The sequence below is a fragment of the Ceratotherium simum genome, chromosome 11, assembly GCF_057802395.1.
Source record: "Ceratotherium simum simum isolate JZ-2026a chromosome 11, ASM5780239v1, whole genome shotgun sequence".
NCBI classification, from domain to species: Eukaryota; Metazoa; Chordata; class Mammalia; order Perissodactyla; family Rhinocerotidae; genus Ceratotherium; species Ceratotherium simum.
In genome coordinates, this window is record NC_141910.1 from 56,846,637 (window position 1) to 56,863,923 (window position 17,287).

The following is a 17,287-nucleotide window of genomic DNA, read 5'->3' on the forward strand; positions in this document are numbered from 1 at the left end:
ATACAGGTTTGGTGATTGAATAACAGGTAGATTAGCTGACCTCTAAAATCCATATCAACTCTAAAATTATGATACTAAAAATGGAATTAAAAGTTCATATATCAAATCCACTCAAGGACATTTTTAACTATTGTAATTGTGATGCAAATCTCTTATGCTTTTCAAAATAAGTACTGATAATGAGACTCACAGAATACAGTATATATATACACATCCTGGTGCACCATGAAAACACTTATGATTGAATTTAACAGGACAGGTGTCTGCGGTTTCTGAGAGCTCCAGGGTTGCTGTTGCCTCTCCTATCACTACACTTCACCTAAGCTCTCCTCTCTGGAGCACTTCTCCAGGACACACACTGGGATGCAGGTTTTACTAGGGTTATCTCAGCCACGACGATTCCCTCCATTTTCATAAAAGAAAACTGAGGCTTTCTGAGATGTAGGATCTTTCCAAGGTCACACAGCTAGTAGGCACGAGGGACTGGACTTCAACTCTGATACTAAGTCCGTGCCTTTACCCACTAAGTAATATTGCTGCGACTCAGGCAAGCCCTAAAAGCGAAACCTAAGAGATCAGAGAGACTTGTGACGAAATGTACACACAAAAAAGCAAGAACAAATGTCAGTCACATCTACTGCACTCTTTATCTGACTGTATTCTGTTGTCTGTGTTTTCACCAAGTCTCTTAAACAGAAGATCAATGTAATGTATTAGGTAAAAAGCGGCAGAATACAGCAATCCCACTCTGGGTATATAGCCAAAAGAATTAAAACAGGATCTCAAAGAGATATTTGCACATCCATGTTCACAGACTTGGACTGTAGGATTCCACTTATACAAGGTATTAAAGTAGTCAAATCCATAGAAAGTAGAATGGTGGCTGCCAGGGGCTAGGGGAGTGGGGAACAGGCAGTCGATGTTTAATGGGTGTAGTTTCAGCTTTGCATGATGAAAAAGCTCTGGATATCCATTGCACAACAATGTGAATGTTAACACTATTGAACTGTACACTCAAAAATGGTAAAGATGATAAATTTTATGTTATGTGTTCTTTTACCACAATTAAAAAAAAAGTGGCAGAATATATATTTTTATATGTGTGTGTGTATATACATATATATATACACACACATACATATATCCTTAGAAGAGTTAATAATTTAAAAATTACAAAACTCTATAAAATAATTGTAAAAATTGACCCCTGTGCAACCATTGGCAGCCTTTACATGCTTCGGGAGCTGACCTCTTGGCCCAAACATGATCCCCTACCATAACAATGCTTGACCATTCCTGTTCTAGCTTCTGAATCATCATCGGTTGCTGCAGAGTCAAGAGTCTATGAACCATTTGAATTTCATGCAGAAACCCTCTCTCAAGGGAAATGAGAAATCTCCCCCTTCCCATCCTAAAGGTGGAAATGCCCCAAGACAATAAAGTTCATTTTTCAAATAACTGTGTTGCTACTTTCAATGATCAACTTGCCTCATCTTAATTTGCAGCTTCAGTTTCCATTTTCAAATGATTTCCTTGAAGTATAGACCATCTTTCTGACAGAGGACTTTGGGAAAGTAAGTCTGTAGCTGTTGTAGGAAGAACCACAGAGTTTGCTTTCAGAGTTGTCCTGATCTCAGCATTTTTGATCCATTGGGCAGGTAATTCTGACACACTTCTCCTTCTTAACCAAAATTATTAAGACCGTTTCTATTTACTTCATATGAAAGTACTTTCCAGGGATTATGTTACCCATTTTTTTTAGCATATTAGGAATGACCCTTGATTTCCTGAGTAATAACAAATGACCATCTTCTGCACAAACTACAAATACTCTTCCAGTTTTTAAACATTTGGGTCCACATGTGATTTATCTGTCCAAAAAGAGATTTCTTGTTCTCCAGTCGTCCTACACGGTTTCTGCCTTAGTTTATCCTCATCCACCACAACCAATGGCTGGATTTCTTATTCATGGTCTTTCTTCCTCCCCCACCCCCAAGTAGGCACTTAGTTGACCGATTATAGAATCACAAGGTTGGTTATAATTCCATTTCTCCATCTGACTTTGAACTTAAGTGTTCCAATTACTTCGCCTGATCCTAATAAGTCAGAAGCGTGCTAACGCTTGCCTTGATATTTCTGAAATATACAGGGTGTGATTAGCATGGGATTGCATCATTAGAAAGCAAAGTTGAACGTGGGTGAACAAAATCATCATTCGCATTTAAGCGAAGCTGCCTGTTCAGTGAACTTAAAATGTTACAATGATTCCAGGGACACTATATGCTGTGATTAAACATATATCGTATTCTGAAAATCCTCTGATGCTCCAGAACCTTCTGTCTTTGGCTACTACTAGAAGAGAAAAGATCCTAGAAGGACAGGCCTGTTCCAATACACAAAGTCCTGAAGTCTGTTTGAGCCAGATATGGCTGAAGACATAAAGAATCCTTGAACCATAACAGGGTAGGAAAAAAAAAGGAAAGAAGGAAGGGAGGGAAAGAGGAAGGAAGGAAAATCTTTAGTCATTTCTGCTGGATTGGGTTGACGTCTCGGAGCCATAAAGCGAGAAAGCTTTACTGTAAGCCTGCTAAAGAAAAAAAACCCAATGCACACACACATATCAAACGAGATGCTAAAAAACTCCATTAGCATCAGTTGTGTTATTTGAGTCTATCAAAATAATTTAACCCCTTTATATCTGTGTGTAACCAGGAATAGTGTAAACTTTTGGGAACTAGCAGAAAAAAAGAAAGGACATGCTTTAAACTGGGAATGATTTGCAGCCAAATCAATTGATAAATGAAAGAAAAAAAGATGGCATAACTGAAATTGATGCCAAAGATTTATAAGGTTGACTAAGTAAACAAAAATGGAATGGATCACCATGGAAATGCATGAATATTGAAATAGGCAAGATTTGAATAGACTAATGATACGCCTCACTTAGACTGACAGGTGTTGATAACAACTGTGACACTCAATCCACACCAACATCCACACTTCTAACATGTTTATTCCTACAAAACAGGAGCCAGATTTGAAGGTTCCTTTGGTAAGAGCTTATAAGCAAAATACATTTTCTAATCCTAAAGGGACTAACTCCATTCTCATCTACTTGAAAAACAAAAAAGGTTTTACCCATTTGCTTTCTGGATATGAGGAGCTACAGTTAACAGAAGTCACTCACATGGGCTCTACCAGTCTTTGTTCCAATAAACCTCTCACAAAACTGAATTCTCGGCCTCGCTTATCTCCCACACTGAATACTTGGAGTATGACCACTACTCATTAGAAACATAATTAAAAAGACACAACATTAAATTCTCCCCCCCACAACACATCCAGATGAAAACCAATAACCTTAATCTATTTGTTACCATGGCTACCATAGGATATTTTATTTCAGTACAGCTCTAGGTATTTCCTTTGGATTGTTGCTTGCAAATGAAAGTTGGAGACCTATAAATTTTTGTTAACTGTGCTAGAAACAGAGAGACTGAACAGAAGAAAATGTTTTCCTTAATCATGGACAAACATGGATTATAAGATGCTTGTGCAGAAAAGTTATTAAAATTGGTTAAATGCATCAACCTATAAACCAATTTAAATGCCATTAAATCCACACAGAGTTTAAGGGCACATATGCTAGTAATTCTCTGATTTATAGCAGGCTGAGAAATCAAGTGCACTCAGAATGTATGGGACAGAGACTATATCGGTCATTTGCACACGGCTCCACACCTGTACAAACACCTAGAATGTGTGACTACTCAAATCCATGCTTAGCGACCAGCCTTTGAAGTATTCACCTGCGCGATATCCGACAACGTTTTGGCCAAGTGTTAGGATGAACAATCTATAAAATTGTTCATCACCCCACTCCCCAAAAGGAGTGAAAAAGTTAGCTCTACACTAACCCAATATAATTTTTAAAAACATCAGGAATGAGGTGGGCTAATTAAAACTGCTGTCATTCATCCCAAACCGAGATAATTCCTTAAATCTGCCCTCCCAGAGCTAAGTTAGAGATAAGACCACACGGAAAGAGAAGGAACTCTGTAGTGACTAACAGATGACTTTAAAGAGACTGAAATTAGGGTAAATACAGCTGTAACCAGGACAGATCTGTCACTGCAAGAGGAGTCCGAATTCCAGCGTAGCTCGGCTGATGAGGGGCTGGAGCCTGCAGCAGCGGAGCCTGACTGTCCCTGAGCTGATGAAGTGGAAGTTTCGCGGGCAGCAGCAGCTCAGCGTCCTCCACGGTCCGGTCTCTCCAGCGCCGAGGTCTCTTCTAACGCCACATAAATACCTGCGTCCACGATTCGCCCGGGGCACGCCGCGGCGCAAGCACCGTAGGGAGGGAGGAGAGCGTTTGCAGAGCGGCAGGGATGGCAAAGGCGGCGGCTCCTCACCCATCAGCATCCCTAGGGACCCGCGGGAGGACACGCCAACTGAACGCGTCTGCCGTTCGGTTCCAGAGCCTAGGAACGGCAACTGGCTTCTCAGCTGGCGGACCCAGGCATCCGAGACTCGCGTTTTGCCCCCATCCCCTCCTCGGTGACGGCTGGCTGCAGGCAGGCAGCGCGTGCCCGCCTTCCCCAGCCAACGCAGACCCGACCTGCCCGGGAGATGCCTCGGACCTTCCCTGGTTCTCGGCTCCGCTCTCCGGGCCCCTAGCTAGCGCGCCCCTCCCTCGGGGCCCGGGGCCGGCGCTGCCCAGTGCCCGCACCGCGCGGCGACCGCGGATAGCCGTCGCGCTCTCGGCCCGCTCCAGGCCACGGAGACCCGGACACCAGCCCTCCGCCACCCCGCACCCCCCGTGGCAGTCGGGGCGCGCGTCCACACTCGCACATTACACATCTTTCCGTCCACACTATCCCACACATAAACAATCCCTCCCCATCCGACACCACATCCTCGCCCCTTTACCATCCCCTTCAGCTCTCCTTTCCGCTCCCCCCAAACACGCTGGCACCCACACGGTGTTAAGGGAAGGGAGGTCACCACAACAAGGTCTGTGCGAGTTCCCTCCCCATGGTTTTCAAGCTCCTCTATCTCCAAAGTTACTTGGGATTGAGTGAGTGAACAGACCCGGTCCCCAAATGCAGGGTCTGAGGACAGGAGCGGGCAGAAATCCCAACCTGGCTTCTCGCTGCACAGAGGCGCGCACCTCCCCAAAGGGCAGGGCGCGCGGCCGCCCCCGGGGGCCAGCCCCCCGGTGCCTCCTCCTGGCCCCCAGCCCGGCCCGGGCCCTGGGCCGCTCAGGAGAGGTGGCCTGGAGAGGGACGCGCGCTGCGGGGCCCAGTCGGGGGGCTGCCCCGGCCGGGGGCCACACTCGCTTCCAGCACCCTCGACCACCACGACATTGGTCCCGGGCAGCCCCCGCGCATACACACTCGGGGCCAGCAAGTTTTTCCCCCCCTTTTTTCCCCTGGAGCAGCGCAGGCGCAAGGGCTCCTGCAGCCTTGCGAGTCCAGACGCGGGAGGCTCCAGCCGCCGCCGCCGCCGCCGCGGGAGCCGAGCCCAGCGTTCCGGGTTCTCGGGCCCCGCTCACAAGCCCGGCCCGGCCCCGCGCAGCCGCCAGGACCCTGGGTCCCCGGCGCCGCATCCTTGGCGCCCTAGCCCGGCTCTTACCTCCGGCCGCGCCGCTCTGGACCTGGCCCAACGCACAGAGAGCCGGGGGTCGCCGGTGGGCGCAGGAAGGCTGATGGATAGCGGACGGCGCCGGCGGGTAGTGGTAGTTGGGGCCGCTCGGGTCCTGGCCGGGAGAAACGGATCCAGGTCCACCTCCTCGCGTTCCTGCTCTCCGCCTTCTCCCCCTTTTCCTTCTCCTCCTCCTCCGCCGCCGCCGCCTCCCGGCAGCCCAGGGAGGATGCCCGGGAGAGGGAAGTCAGTCCTTCTGCCTGTCAGTCTGTGCGGCTATGCGCGGCGCGGTGCGGCGCGGCTCTCACCGAGGCGGCGGCGGCGGCGGCGGCGGCTCCGGCAGCATCGCCCCCGCCCTCTCCCCGCAGCCGCGGCGGCCGCGGGGCTAGGCTGGCTCCGGGCCCGGGGGCCGGGCTCCGGGCGGGGGCTGCGCTCAGGCGCGGCGGCCGCCGGGGCTGCGGGCAGGCGCTGCGGGGCAGGGGCCGGGGCTGGAGCTGCAGCAAGATCCGCGGCGGCGGGGACGGCGGCGGCGGCGCGGGGGCTGGCGCGGCCGCGGCGCGGGGACCATGCTCCCTTCTGGCTCGCTCCGCTCCGGGTACAGTCTGCTTTAGCTGCGAGGGAGGCGGGCTTCGGCGCGCAGCCAGGGGCGGGCGGAGCCAATCACGGGCGCCCGAGTGGGCGGGGGTGGAGGGTGGGGGAGGCGGGGCGCCCCGGGCCGGGCACCCGGCGCTGCTCCCCGGGCCCGAGGGATCCCCGGCGGCCGCGCTCCCGGCCCGGGGCGGAGTGCTCGCGGGTGTGTCCATCCGTCCGTCCGCCGCCCCCGCCCCCTGCGGTGGCTCCCGGCTCGCCGGGCTCGGCAGCCGCGGCCGGCAGATGCACCGCGCGTGTCGCGGCTGCGCGACCGGGTCCTCCGCCCCACCGCCCAGGGTTGGGGGACCGGGACCGACGCGAGCTCCCCGTCTGCTCTCAACACCTGAGGAAACTGGCAGAAAAGTTTGAGAACGAAAAGTCCAATCGTCTTTCAGCTTCCGCCCTCCCTCTGACACTCTAGCCACGGAAAGGAGCAGGAATTGTCCAAATCTGTGAAGAACCGCGGCCAGCCCTGCAAAGCCGGATCACCGACCCTCTCCAGACTGTCCAGACGCGACTCTCCTCTGTGTACGCGCACTGGCCTGTTTACACTGATCCTCTTGAATCCACACGACCTCGCTCTGTTTAGACAGCCCCTACTCAGACCACACTAGGCTTTCATGTCTACACTGACCCCCCCCCCAACACACACACACTGTGTACACTGACTTTCTTAGTCCCATCACCTCTCTGCAGTCTACACAGACCCCAACTTCAACCCTAATAGGAAAGGTCTGGCTGGAGGCCCTGGGTGGCCCCTAATGAGGGCTTTCCCATTGTGCCAGAACATTTCACTTCAGCACCAGTCTTCCCTTCCCTGCTAACTCCCTAGATCTGGTTTTTATTCCCTGACCTCTCCCTCCTCCCCTACCTCTTCCTCATCTGGTTTTGAATTTCAGAGGAAATATTTGTTCTCCCCACTCTCCCCCCATCCCCCACCCCCAGTCTGAAGATAAAGTCTTATGGGTTTCAATCCCCCCCCCCCCCCACACACACACTCCACTTGGCAAAGCCGCTGAAGCCTGAGGCCTGGGTAGAAATTGTGTGTGTGTGTGTTGGGGGGGCGGGCGGGTGTGTAAGGTGGGCAGCAGCTTGCTCTCCGGCCGGAATTGGGCGGAGCAGGCCTGGGCGGGCTCTGCCAGGCCCCGCCCCCCTGTGCCCCGGGCAGCGGGAGGGCTCGCGGATAAATCCCTTTCTCTCAGCTCACTCCTATGATGTCTGAATCCAAGCCTCTGCTCTCTTTGGCTGTAAACTCAGTGCAGGGGTTGTGTATTCTTTAATATCTTGGAGGAAGCAGAGCACAGTGTGACGGCTGATAAATAATAAATAATAATAATCTACTGAGGGTAGTCGGAAGACTGTCAGTGAAGGGAATGAGGGCACCGGGGAAATAGCCCGTTGGTGTTAGAGTAACTGCATTTCCTGAGAAAAGAAAAAATCGAGTGAAGTTTTGGTGTGAAGTCTGAGGGAGGGGGCGGGGATAAAGCACATCATTGCAGGGAGGAATCCCCCCTTGATGGTGGGGTCAGCCAGGAAAAGTGGTGTGTCAAGAGAGGCGACAGAAGGTGCCTGGAAGGGGGCGCAGGGTGCGAGTGGGGGGAGGGAGGCTCCCCAAGTGTCCTCGAACAGCCCCTGAAGGGGAAGGGTAGATGTGTTTGAATGCTAAGTTGTTAAAATGGTGCGTGAGAAGTGATTGAAGAGTAAATGAAAATAGGAAAATGGAGAAAGAGGGATTACTTGGGACTTTGAAAAGACACACAGGTAACATCTCGAGCAACTCAACACAAACAGAAGTACAAAGGCCCAGGGTGAGTCAGGGTCACTTACGTTGTAGGAAGCTGTCCTGTGAAACGGTTTGCATGGATCCACCAACAGTGAGCCTGCAGGGATCCAGCCGGCTACATTCTGGAGCAGCGGCATACAGGACAGCTGTCGGCATTTGGAAACATGGCTAAGATTTACAGGGTCTGGGATAGGTTAAGATCTGGCAATTGGAGGCAATCATAATATCTTACAGATAGTTTTGAATGATTTTCAAATGAAAGAAGGCAATATGCCCGCCCGGAATCCTTTCAGCTTCATCTCTAGACGAAGGTGTGAGGGTTCTCCCAGTTTCCCTGCTGGCATTATCAGAGAAGAGCGGCTGTGCCCAATCCACATTTATACAAAGGAGGACTTCCTTTGGCCTCAGTGATGCCAAGCGTGCCTGTTCTGGAGTGTTGCAACACCTCCAGCGCTGGAGCTTAATAGCGGCTCACCAGGGGTGCTGGCTTGTCAGGAGAATGAGAAAAACTGCGTGAATTAGGATCTCAGCAGGCTTGTCCTACCTGGTCCCACTCTTTCATCTGCCACAGTCTGAACGCAAAGAAAGATTTCCAGAGTCTGAAGCCGGAGTCTTCTGCAGTGGGGCTCCGCCCAGCTGGGAGCTTTTGGGTTTGGATCAGCCTCTTAAGAAGGGTCTGCTCTGGTCTAGACATGAGCTCCATTTCATCTGGAGCGCTGTCGGTCGTGTCATCAATTCCCCCAGGGTCTTGGCGACATACGCTGGATCTGCTATGTGTTGTGAAGGGATCTCGCTTTCTGCATAGACCTTGCTGGCGTCTGGGATCTGTGCTGGGTTATTCACTGCCCTGCCCTGTGGTATACAGGATATGCTCTATGCTTGGCCTGGATGCCTCTGTGTGGTACATGGAATTTGTTGGGTATTCCACCTGGGAGCTTCTTCTGCCTTGATCAAAGATTTCTCCATGAAGCACAGGATCAGCTCTGTAGAGCGTGCTTCAAAAGCCAGCTCTCCCTGTCCTGACTGAGAAGCCCCAAGCTGGGCTCTGGGATCAGGACTAATGTGTACGCTCCAAGCAGATGGGTTGTGAAGGAATGGATTTGTGATGCACAGGGAAGTAGACTGGAATGCTCCAGAACATCCATTCCCTGCTCAGAGCATAGACCATTATGTGCAGTCAATCAGACAAGGGCTTTGTGCTGGAAAGGCTACTACTGTCACCTAGAGAGGCACCAGAGGAAGCCACATCAGGACATCCTGGAAGTGCTAATACACCCACTGTGGCTCAGACGGACTTCTCTCCTTATTTGTATTTATAACAATAACCACAACAAAATGATCATCTGCTCAGTGGCTACAACATGCCAAGCATTGTACCAGGTATTCTGCCCACCATATCTTGTTAATCATCACAGCAACCTGTGGAATTAGTATTACCAGCCCTAAAAGCCGAGTCACAGAGAAGGTGGGTGATCTCCTGCAATCACACAGCCAGTAAACGGCAGAGCGGGAGTTTGAGCCTGCGTGGTTGGTTCCAAAGTCTCTGTTCTTTTCACCACACTCAACACAGCCATGCAATTTCTTTTGTCATTAGCCCAGGGCTTTTCCCTTCGAGTAGACACAGTGGATGCTGATTTTTCCTTTATCAGCAGCCAGTCCTGGACCCAGAACTGGAAATCAGTCTTAGGATGCAGAGGACTGATGTAGAAGAGGGGAAAGTGTTTCTCTGATTACTGAAGGCACAGGTCACTTGAAAGAGCGGACACCTCATCAGAAACCCTCAGGTCTGAGAGAACATCTGTTCCAGGAGCGCGGCAGGTGTAAACAGAGCAGGAGCCAGCCTCTCTGCTGGTTGGGGCTTTGTGTTTGCTGTTTTGTTTTTCTAACATTATGCTTCACTAGAACCAGCCCCATTTGGCATCCAAAGCATTAATAAATCCTACATAAGTCATTGTTCCTCCAGTGGTTCATCAATCCATAAAAATCTATTTAGCACCTACTGTGTGTCCAGCATTTCAACTCCCTGGTGCTGATTAAAGCAGGAAGTAAGAAGTCACAGCTGCTGAATTTTCACCATGGCCACCCTGCTCTGTGATGTGTCACAAAGGCACATGCTAATCATTCAATCAACCATTTGCTGAAGACCTCCTGTGAGCTCGGCTCTGTGCTGGGTGCTCTCATGAATACAGGGAAAGTATAAGGTGGTTTACACTCTGCTCATTTTTACCTTGCCTGTTTGTTCCCCAGAAGGGTGGAGGCAGCCAAATACAATCCTTGGTTCTTGTTCTTAACAGAGGTTAAGGTAACAGTGGTTGTTATCAAGGAACTATCAAGACAGTGGCTCGGTTGTGGGGGTCCAGGGGACAATCTTTAAGAGCTGGGCTGGTCAGCATGGCTTCCTGGAGGAGGCAGGTCTCAGACTGGACCTAAGGAGTGAGGCAGTTTCCATGAGAGGCAGAGGAGCCCAGGCCAGCCAGAGGGGAGGGCAGGGGCCGGGAGGACGGAGGAGGTAGGATCCCCAGATGGGGGGACTCATCATGGTGTGATAGTTTCTGAAACATGACTCCTTGTTAACAGTCATTTCCTTTGGGTGAAAATGAAAGTGTATTTTCTTTCTTTGCCAAATTAGTGAACTGTTAGATTCTAGGATTCAGAATGAAACCAGTGGTGTCTTTTTTTGACATTCTCAATGGCAGGAATTCAGCACCTTTTTTAGTACCACTTGTTTGCAGGTGGCAGGAGTGCTAATTAGACAGAGCCACTAGCAATTTTCCTATGTGGATCTGACTCCCAGACTGACGGGAAACACCGCTTGGGCATTTTAAGAGAGCCTATTCCACTCTCCCCATTGACAAAGAGATTCTTCATCCATGGTGGTCAAAGGCGTGGATTTAATGATTGCTCAATGTATATGTATTGGGTGTTGAATTGTTCACGGTGACCAAAATTCCACTTTACTTTTTTGGTGTTTAAGAAGGGGCCAGTATTTTTCTATAAGAGAGTGTAAAAGGAAGACCCGAAGGATTGGAGGCTAGGTTGTAAGGAGCATTTAGCTTGAATGTTAGAAGATTCTTTCACTCTTTGAAGCAGGTTCACTAAAGGGAAAATTCAGGAGACTTGGAGAGAGGATTGAATCCTCAGAGTTCTTTGCTTACACATATTTTTGAGCTGTTTTTAAGAGTAAAGATGTAAAAGGCCTGCGTGTTCCCTGTTTGACTCCAGAATCCTCTGGGGCCACTGTCTTTCATCTCTCTCTGTGTTTTCAGTAGAACTTAGGGTCAGGGCCATGTCAGTAGCATGGTCATTTTGAAGCCCTGAATTGGGCCAGAGGCAGGACAATGACCATCCAGGGCAGGTGACTGCCCTGCCTTGACTATCTCCAGGACAGAAACCCTCGTGCCTTCTGCCCTCTGCCCAGACTCAGGCTCCCCAGGAGAGTGTCCCAGTCCACATGGGCTATGGGGGGGAGCAGAGCAGGGGGCAGAGGGACCGCAATGCAGAGCAAATCTCATTTGCATCAGCTCTTTCATGAACACAGCCAGGTCCAGGGTCTGTCTCAAAACTCTGTTATTGTTTATCTCCACACCCCAAAGATGAGGCTGCCTGTCATGTTCACAAGCAAAAGGCAGCCCCTCCTCCAGGGAACGAATTCTCTATTCTCCCTACAGACGGAGGTGTCGGGAATCAGGCTTCACGCACTCTCAGAGTTTGAGATAATTCTCGGTTTGCAGTGTGAAGTATCTAATGGCTTCAGCTATTTTGGGTCCTTTGGAATATGTGACCCTGTATTTCGTCTTCATGTTTCTCCCTCCTAGAATTTGTGAAGCTGCATACGCTTTCTGTGCAGTGGGTCTGAGAGGAAGAATTCGTGCAGTCATGCCCAGTAGAAACATGATTGTCCACACATCGCCCCAGAGGCTCTGTCCCCAGGGAACCAGAGGTGACAAGGAAGTGAAAAGCAAAAGGGCCTGAACTCAGGCTACCTGCTGAATATTTACTAGAGTCTTAAAAATAGCCCAAAGTCTGTGATAAAAGTCACCATCTGGTCCAGGTGCACCTTGCTGTAAGAAAATCCGATATATGAAAATTCAAAATAATAAAACCGAAGGATTTGCTAGTTTGCGTTACAAAAGGATACATGGGCTTCCCTTAAGTGAAGATTTTCCTTTTGATATTGAATCTGTGGCTGATTTATTAGAAATTCCATTCACATACAACAGGTCAGAAATATATTAATTTATTTTTATTTATTTAAGACTTGTTACCTACCTACTTTCAAGAGGTCTTGAGCAACTTACAAGTTAAAACATGGGGCAAAAGGAGACATCTAGGGAAGAAATAGAACAGACACCACCCAGAGGGAGGAGGTGGGGGCAGAGGCCTCAAGCATACAAGATGAATAGGTCCTACAATTAGGCTCTCTAAGGAGAAAAAGGCCAAATGTGCTGGGTTACCTGAGTGTATAAAGGAGGACGCATGCATAACAGGTAATAAGAGATGTTTTGAATAGAAACTGCTTAGAGGATCAGAGACTGTTATAAAAGGAAGAATGTAGTATTGCTGAGATAAAAGTTTTCTCCTCTAGACTTTTGGAGAGAAATGCTAAACGCAGAAAAGTGTAACACTACAGGCCTGTTATGTTAATATTTTTCACTACTTCTAAGCCCTTGAAAAATATTTACCAGACTATTTCATTAAAAAAAAAACATTTCAATCCTTTATAGATTTACTTATTATTGATTCAGGAAAAGGTTGCAAATCAGACACGTTTCCTTTAGGTGGTTGTGAATTTTCCTAGAAAGCCACAGGTATCTTCCAGCTAAAGTCTAAACCCTTGAGAATGTCAATGTATCTTCAGGATAATTTCAAAATTAGACAGAGAGTTCTGGCTAGTATAAAATTTCACTAGAAACAACCAGAACTTAAACATTAGAATAGGTGGTTTTAGAAAAACCTAGGAGGGCTTGGAAAGAGGAATCTGAGATATTTATATACCAATCTACAGACTAATCCTATTAAACTGAACTTAAGATTTTAAAAGGGTTGCAGATATGACTTCATCATTATAATCAAGGCTGTTTTTCCTGGGGATCAAGATTGACATGCGGCAGTAGATGTGTATGCATTGTTCAAAAACAACAGAGATGTTACTTGGGGCAGCAGTCTATAAAATAATGACGTACTGATGATGAAAATATCAACAATAGCTGATATTAATTTGGTACTTACTACGTGCCAGACACTGTTCTAAGCCTTTAACTTTCATTTTAAAATTGTTTCTTATATTCCTTACAACAAAGGATGTGAGAATTGATGAATCCTGAGACTAAAAACGTCAATGTAGACACATAGAGAAAGGTGCAGATGCTCTGTCATTAGTAGGGAGTCCGATAGGTTGATTGGCTAGATGGGGGATATAGCTGGCTCGTTCTGGACACACATCTCAAAACCAGAATGGAGGTTGAATGTTGTGCTGTGCCTTTTTACTACCTAAGCATATGCGGGGTGCCTCATACTGGTAAGCTCTGGCATCCCTGGCTGATGGTTATACCTCTCATGCCACTAAGTCTGACCTGAAGGAGACTGGAAGTAAGGTTAGAATGAGAGAGAAGCCCAATTGTATTAGTTATCTATGGCTACATAACAAATTTTCCTAAAATTTAGCAGCTTAACCAACATTTATTGTCTCACCCAGTGTTTGAGGGTCAGGAATCCAGGAGCAGTGTAGCTGGGTGGTTCTGGCTCAGGATTTCTCACGAGTTTGCAGTCAGACATCTGCTGGGGCCTCAATCATCTCAAGGCTTCACTGGGGCTGGAGAATTTGCTTCCAAGCTCATGCACATGGCTGTTGGCTGGAGGCCTCAGTTCCTTGCCATGTGGGCCTCTACAGGGCTTCCTCAAGATATGGTAGCAGGTTTTTCCTGAACAGCAAGTGATCTGAGAGGTGGGAGGAGGAGAGAAGAAGACCAAGACAGAAGCTGCAGTGTCTTTCATACCTTAATATTAGATGAATTACACAGATCAACCAAGGTTTAATGTGAGAGGGGCCACAACGCTGTGAATACCAAGGGTTGAGATCATCGGGGGCCATCTTGGAGGCTGACTATCACAACAATCACCTTAGATTCCATGATTTCCAGAGAGGGGAAAAGTGAGCATGGTAGGGTGTATTTACTGGATTTCAGGAATTCAGGCTTCTGAAGGTCCCCGTGAAATCAGGGGACATGACATGAGAGTCCAGAAGGGAGGATGGCTCAAGAACTCTTCTTGATAGAATTTTTTTTTTGGGGGGAAGATTGGCCCTGAGCTAACATCTGTTGCCAATCTTCCTCTTTTTTCTCCCCAAAGCCCCAGTACATAGTTGTATATCCTAGTTGTATGTCCTTCTAGTTCTTCTATGTGGGACACTGCTTCAGCATGGGTTGGTGAGCGGTGAGTAGGTCCGCTCCCAGGATCTGAATGTGCGAACCCCGGGCTGCTGGAGCAGAACGCATGAACTTAACTGCTAAGTCACTGGGCCAGCCTCTTGATAGAATTCTTAATGTGTAGTTGCCAATGCTCTTGAAGAGCATAGTAAGGTGAGAATGGGTGCTAGTGAAACTAGAGTGGCTATTGGAAAGTTCACCTTTGAGTGTAGCTGGCAAAAGGAGAGGGAGGTGTAAATGTAGTAGAGTCACACAAACCTCATTAGGTCTACTTAATTAAGGCAGAAAAATTGTAAAGATAACAGAAAAAGCTTTTCTTATTTGACATGAGCGGGAAATCAAAAGAGGACCTGATTGGTGGTAGTGGTAAGTTGTCTGATACTAAGGATTTCTGTGGAGCAGATTCTTACTGAGTGCCACGGCATACCAGGCAAGGTGCCGGGTGCTGTGGATACAAAGATAATTAAGAAAAGGTCGCTGCCCTCGAGGATCTTTTGGTCTAATGGGAAGACACACATATAAACAAATGCCATTCAGCGCGATCAATACTGTGATGAGATTCAGTACAGGCAGAACAGGGGCATTAGGAAAGGCACTGCCAGTGCTGCATGGGGGCAGGTGGGTCAGGGAGGGCTGTACAGAGGAGATTACACTTGAGCTGAGTCCTGAAGGATGAGCAGGATTTAGCCAAATGAACAACAGGAGGAAGGGCAGGGAGAATAAGAATCACCAAGCACAGAGGTGTGAGAGCAGGGCAGGCTGGGGAAGCTGCTCATGCTTCATATGATTAGAGCAGGGTGAAGAGTGCAGACAGAGCCAGAGAGGAAGGAGAAGGCCATGTCACAAAGGGCCTTGGTTGCTCTGCACTAAGGGTGCACAGGGCAAGGTTCCTCAAAGTGGGGCCCTACATCAGGATCACGTGGGAGGCTTGTGAAGATGCAGATTCCTAAGCCTGATTCTACATCCACATCGGCCAATTGTTCACCATAACCATTTTCTCTTCTTCCTGGGCTAGACTACATTTCCCAGCCTTCTTTGCAGTTAGACTACATTTCCCAGCCTCTTTTGAAGTTAGACTACATTTCCCAGACTCCTTTGTACTTAGACTATATTTTCCAGCCTCCTTTTGCAGTTAGACTATATTCCCTAGCCTCCTTTGCAGTTAGGTGCACTCAAGTCGATGGAATATGAATGGAAGTAGTATGTGCCATTTCCAGACTTGACCCATTAAAATCTGCGCTGTGTGTTCTCCACGATCTTTTCCTTCTCTTCATGTTGATGCAGGGAACCACTGGGATCTTGGAAGCTGCCTGTTGAAGAAGGCAGAGCAACAAAATTGAGGAAGCCCTGGGTCCCTGAATTATTGTATGGAGAGAGCCACCCATTGATCTGGAACATCCGCTTTTGGGCTTCAAGAGAATGAGAATTAAAGTTCTATTGTGTTTGAGCTGTTGTACATTTTGGGTTTTGTTTATTTTTGCAGCTAGTGTTACCTTAACTAATACAGTCATGTGCTACATTACTACATTTCAGTTAACTACAGACTGCATGCACAACGGTGGTCTCATAAGATTAGTACCACCTAGACGAGGTGTGTAGTAGCTATACCACCTAGGTTTGTGTAAGGAGACTCTATGATATTCACACAAGGACAAAATCGCCTAATGATGCGTTTTTCAGAACATATCCCCGTTGTTAAGTGATGTGTGACTGTACAGCAATTGAGTCAGCCTCTGAGAGGGGAATTCTCTGCAGAATCTGCAATTTTTAACAAGTACCCCAGAGGAGTTTGAGAATCACTACTGGAGACAAAGGGGAACCAGCCACTCATGGGTTTAAGGCAGACCAAATCATGGGATGCTATTTGCATATTAGAGTGGCAGCGAGAAAGCAGAATTTTACCTCCTTCTTCTTTGCCCGGGAAGACAATCTACTGATTAAAAAGAAAAAGAAAACTTGTGGTAAGAGAAAATTGAAGTTCAAGATGAGTAAAGAGATTATAAGAAGCATCAACCTGCTGTAAATGAGCTCAAGTCTCTTGGCCAGGAAAAATTACACTCCAGGGAGTAGAGAGAACTCACCACTGAAGCTGTAGAGCCTTTGCTGATAATCTTCAAGGAACATGGAGACGGGGAAAGAAAATGGAACATGAGAGATTGGAAAATATGGCTTCTCCTAGTAAAGAGGGGAAAAGATTCTGCAAACTACAAAAGTGGGGATATCCTATTCACCCTCATTAAGTTGATTATTTAAGGCCTATTTGTGAGGACATGAAAAATGCAGAATTCTCTAGAAGTCTGTGTGGCTTCTTTAAGAGCTAGTCACAACAAGGTAACCGTATTCCCAGTTTTGTGATAGCCTTGCTAGATTATTAGGTTAGGGAATTGTGTTAGCTATAGTAGAGGCAAAGCATACCCCCAGCTCAGTATTTGTCAAATCTCGTGATAAATTTGTGCACAGGATGAAGTAATTTTAACTGCAGACTAGTATGCGTAGTAGGTGAATTTGGAATTGCTTTATGGCCATACCTAAAGATGCTGATCAATGTCAGCATAAAAGTAAATTTCTAGTGAAAGCCCACAGTCACGGTTCCATCTGATATTTTTATTAGTCATACAGACATAGATGTCTTAGTTTTTTTCTTTTTAATGTCTTAGTTAATACTTAACAAATTTTGAGATGACATTGGAGACTACATTGGTTGGCATGACAAAGTCCAAGGAATAGGCTTGAGTGCTAAGCTAAGCGTAACAATGCGAGATGAAACAGACAAAAGGTAGGATGGAGCACGTGGGTCCAAACAGTC

The 17,287-nt window shown here is 47.8% G+C and overlaps 1 protein-coding gene across 1 annotated transcript in view; it reads right to left on the reverse strand.

Annotated features, from left to right (window-relative positions):
• KLHL29 (kelch like family member 29) overlaps window positions 1-5,907 on the reverse strand; it is a 308,777-nt gene extending 302,870 nt beyond the window's left edge. The window contains exon 1 of the mRNA XM_004418292.3: window positions 5,635-5,907. The gene's annotated coding sequence lies outside the window, so the exon portion shown is untranslated. The remainder of the gene's footprint in view (window positions 1-5,634) is intronic.
• Window positions 5,908-17,287: the final 11,380 nt, after the last annotated feature.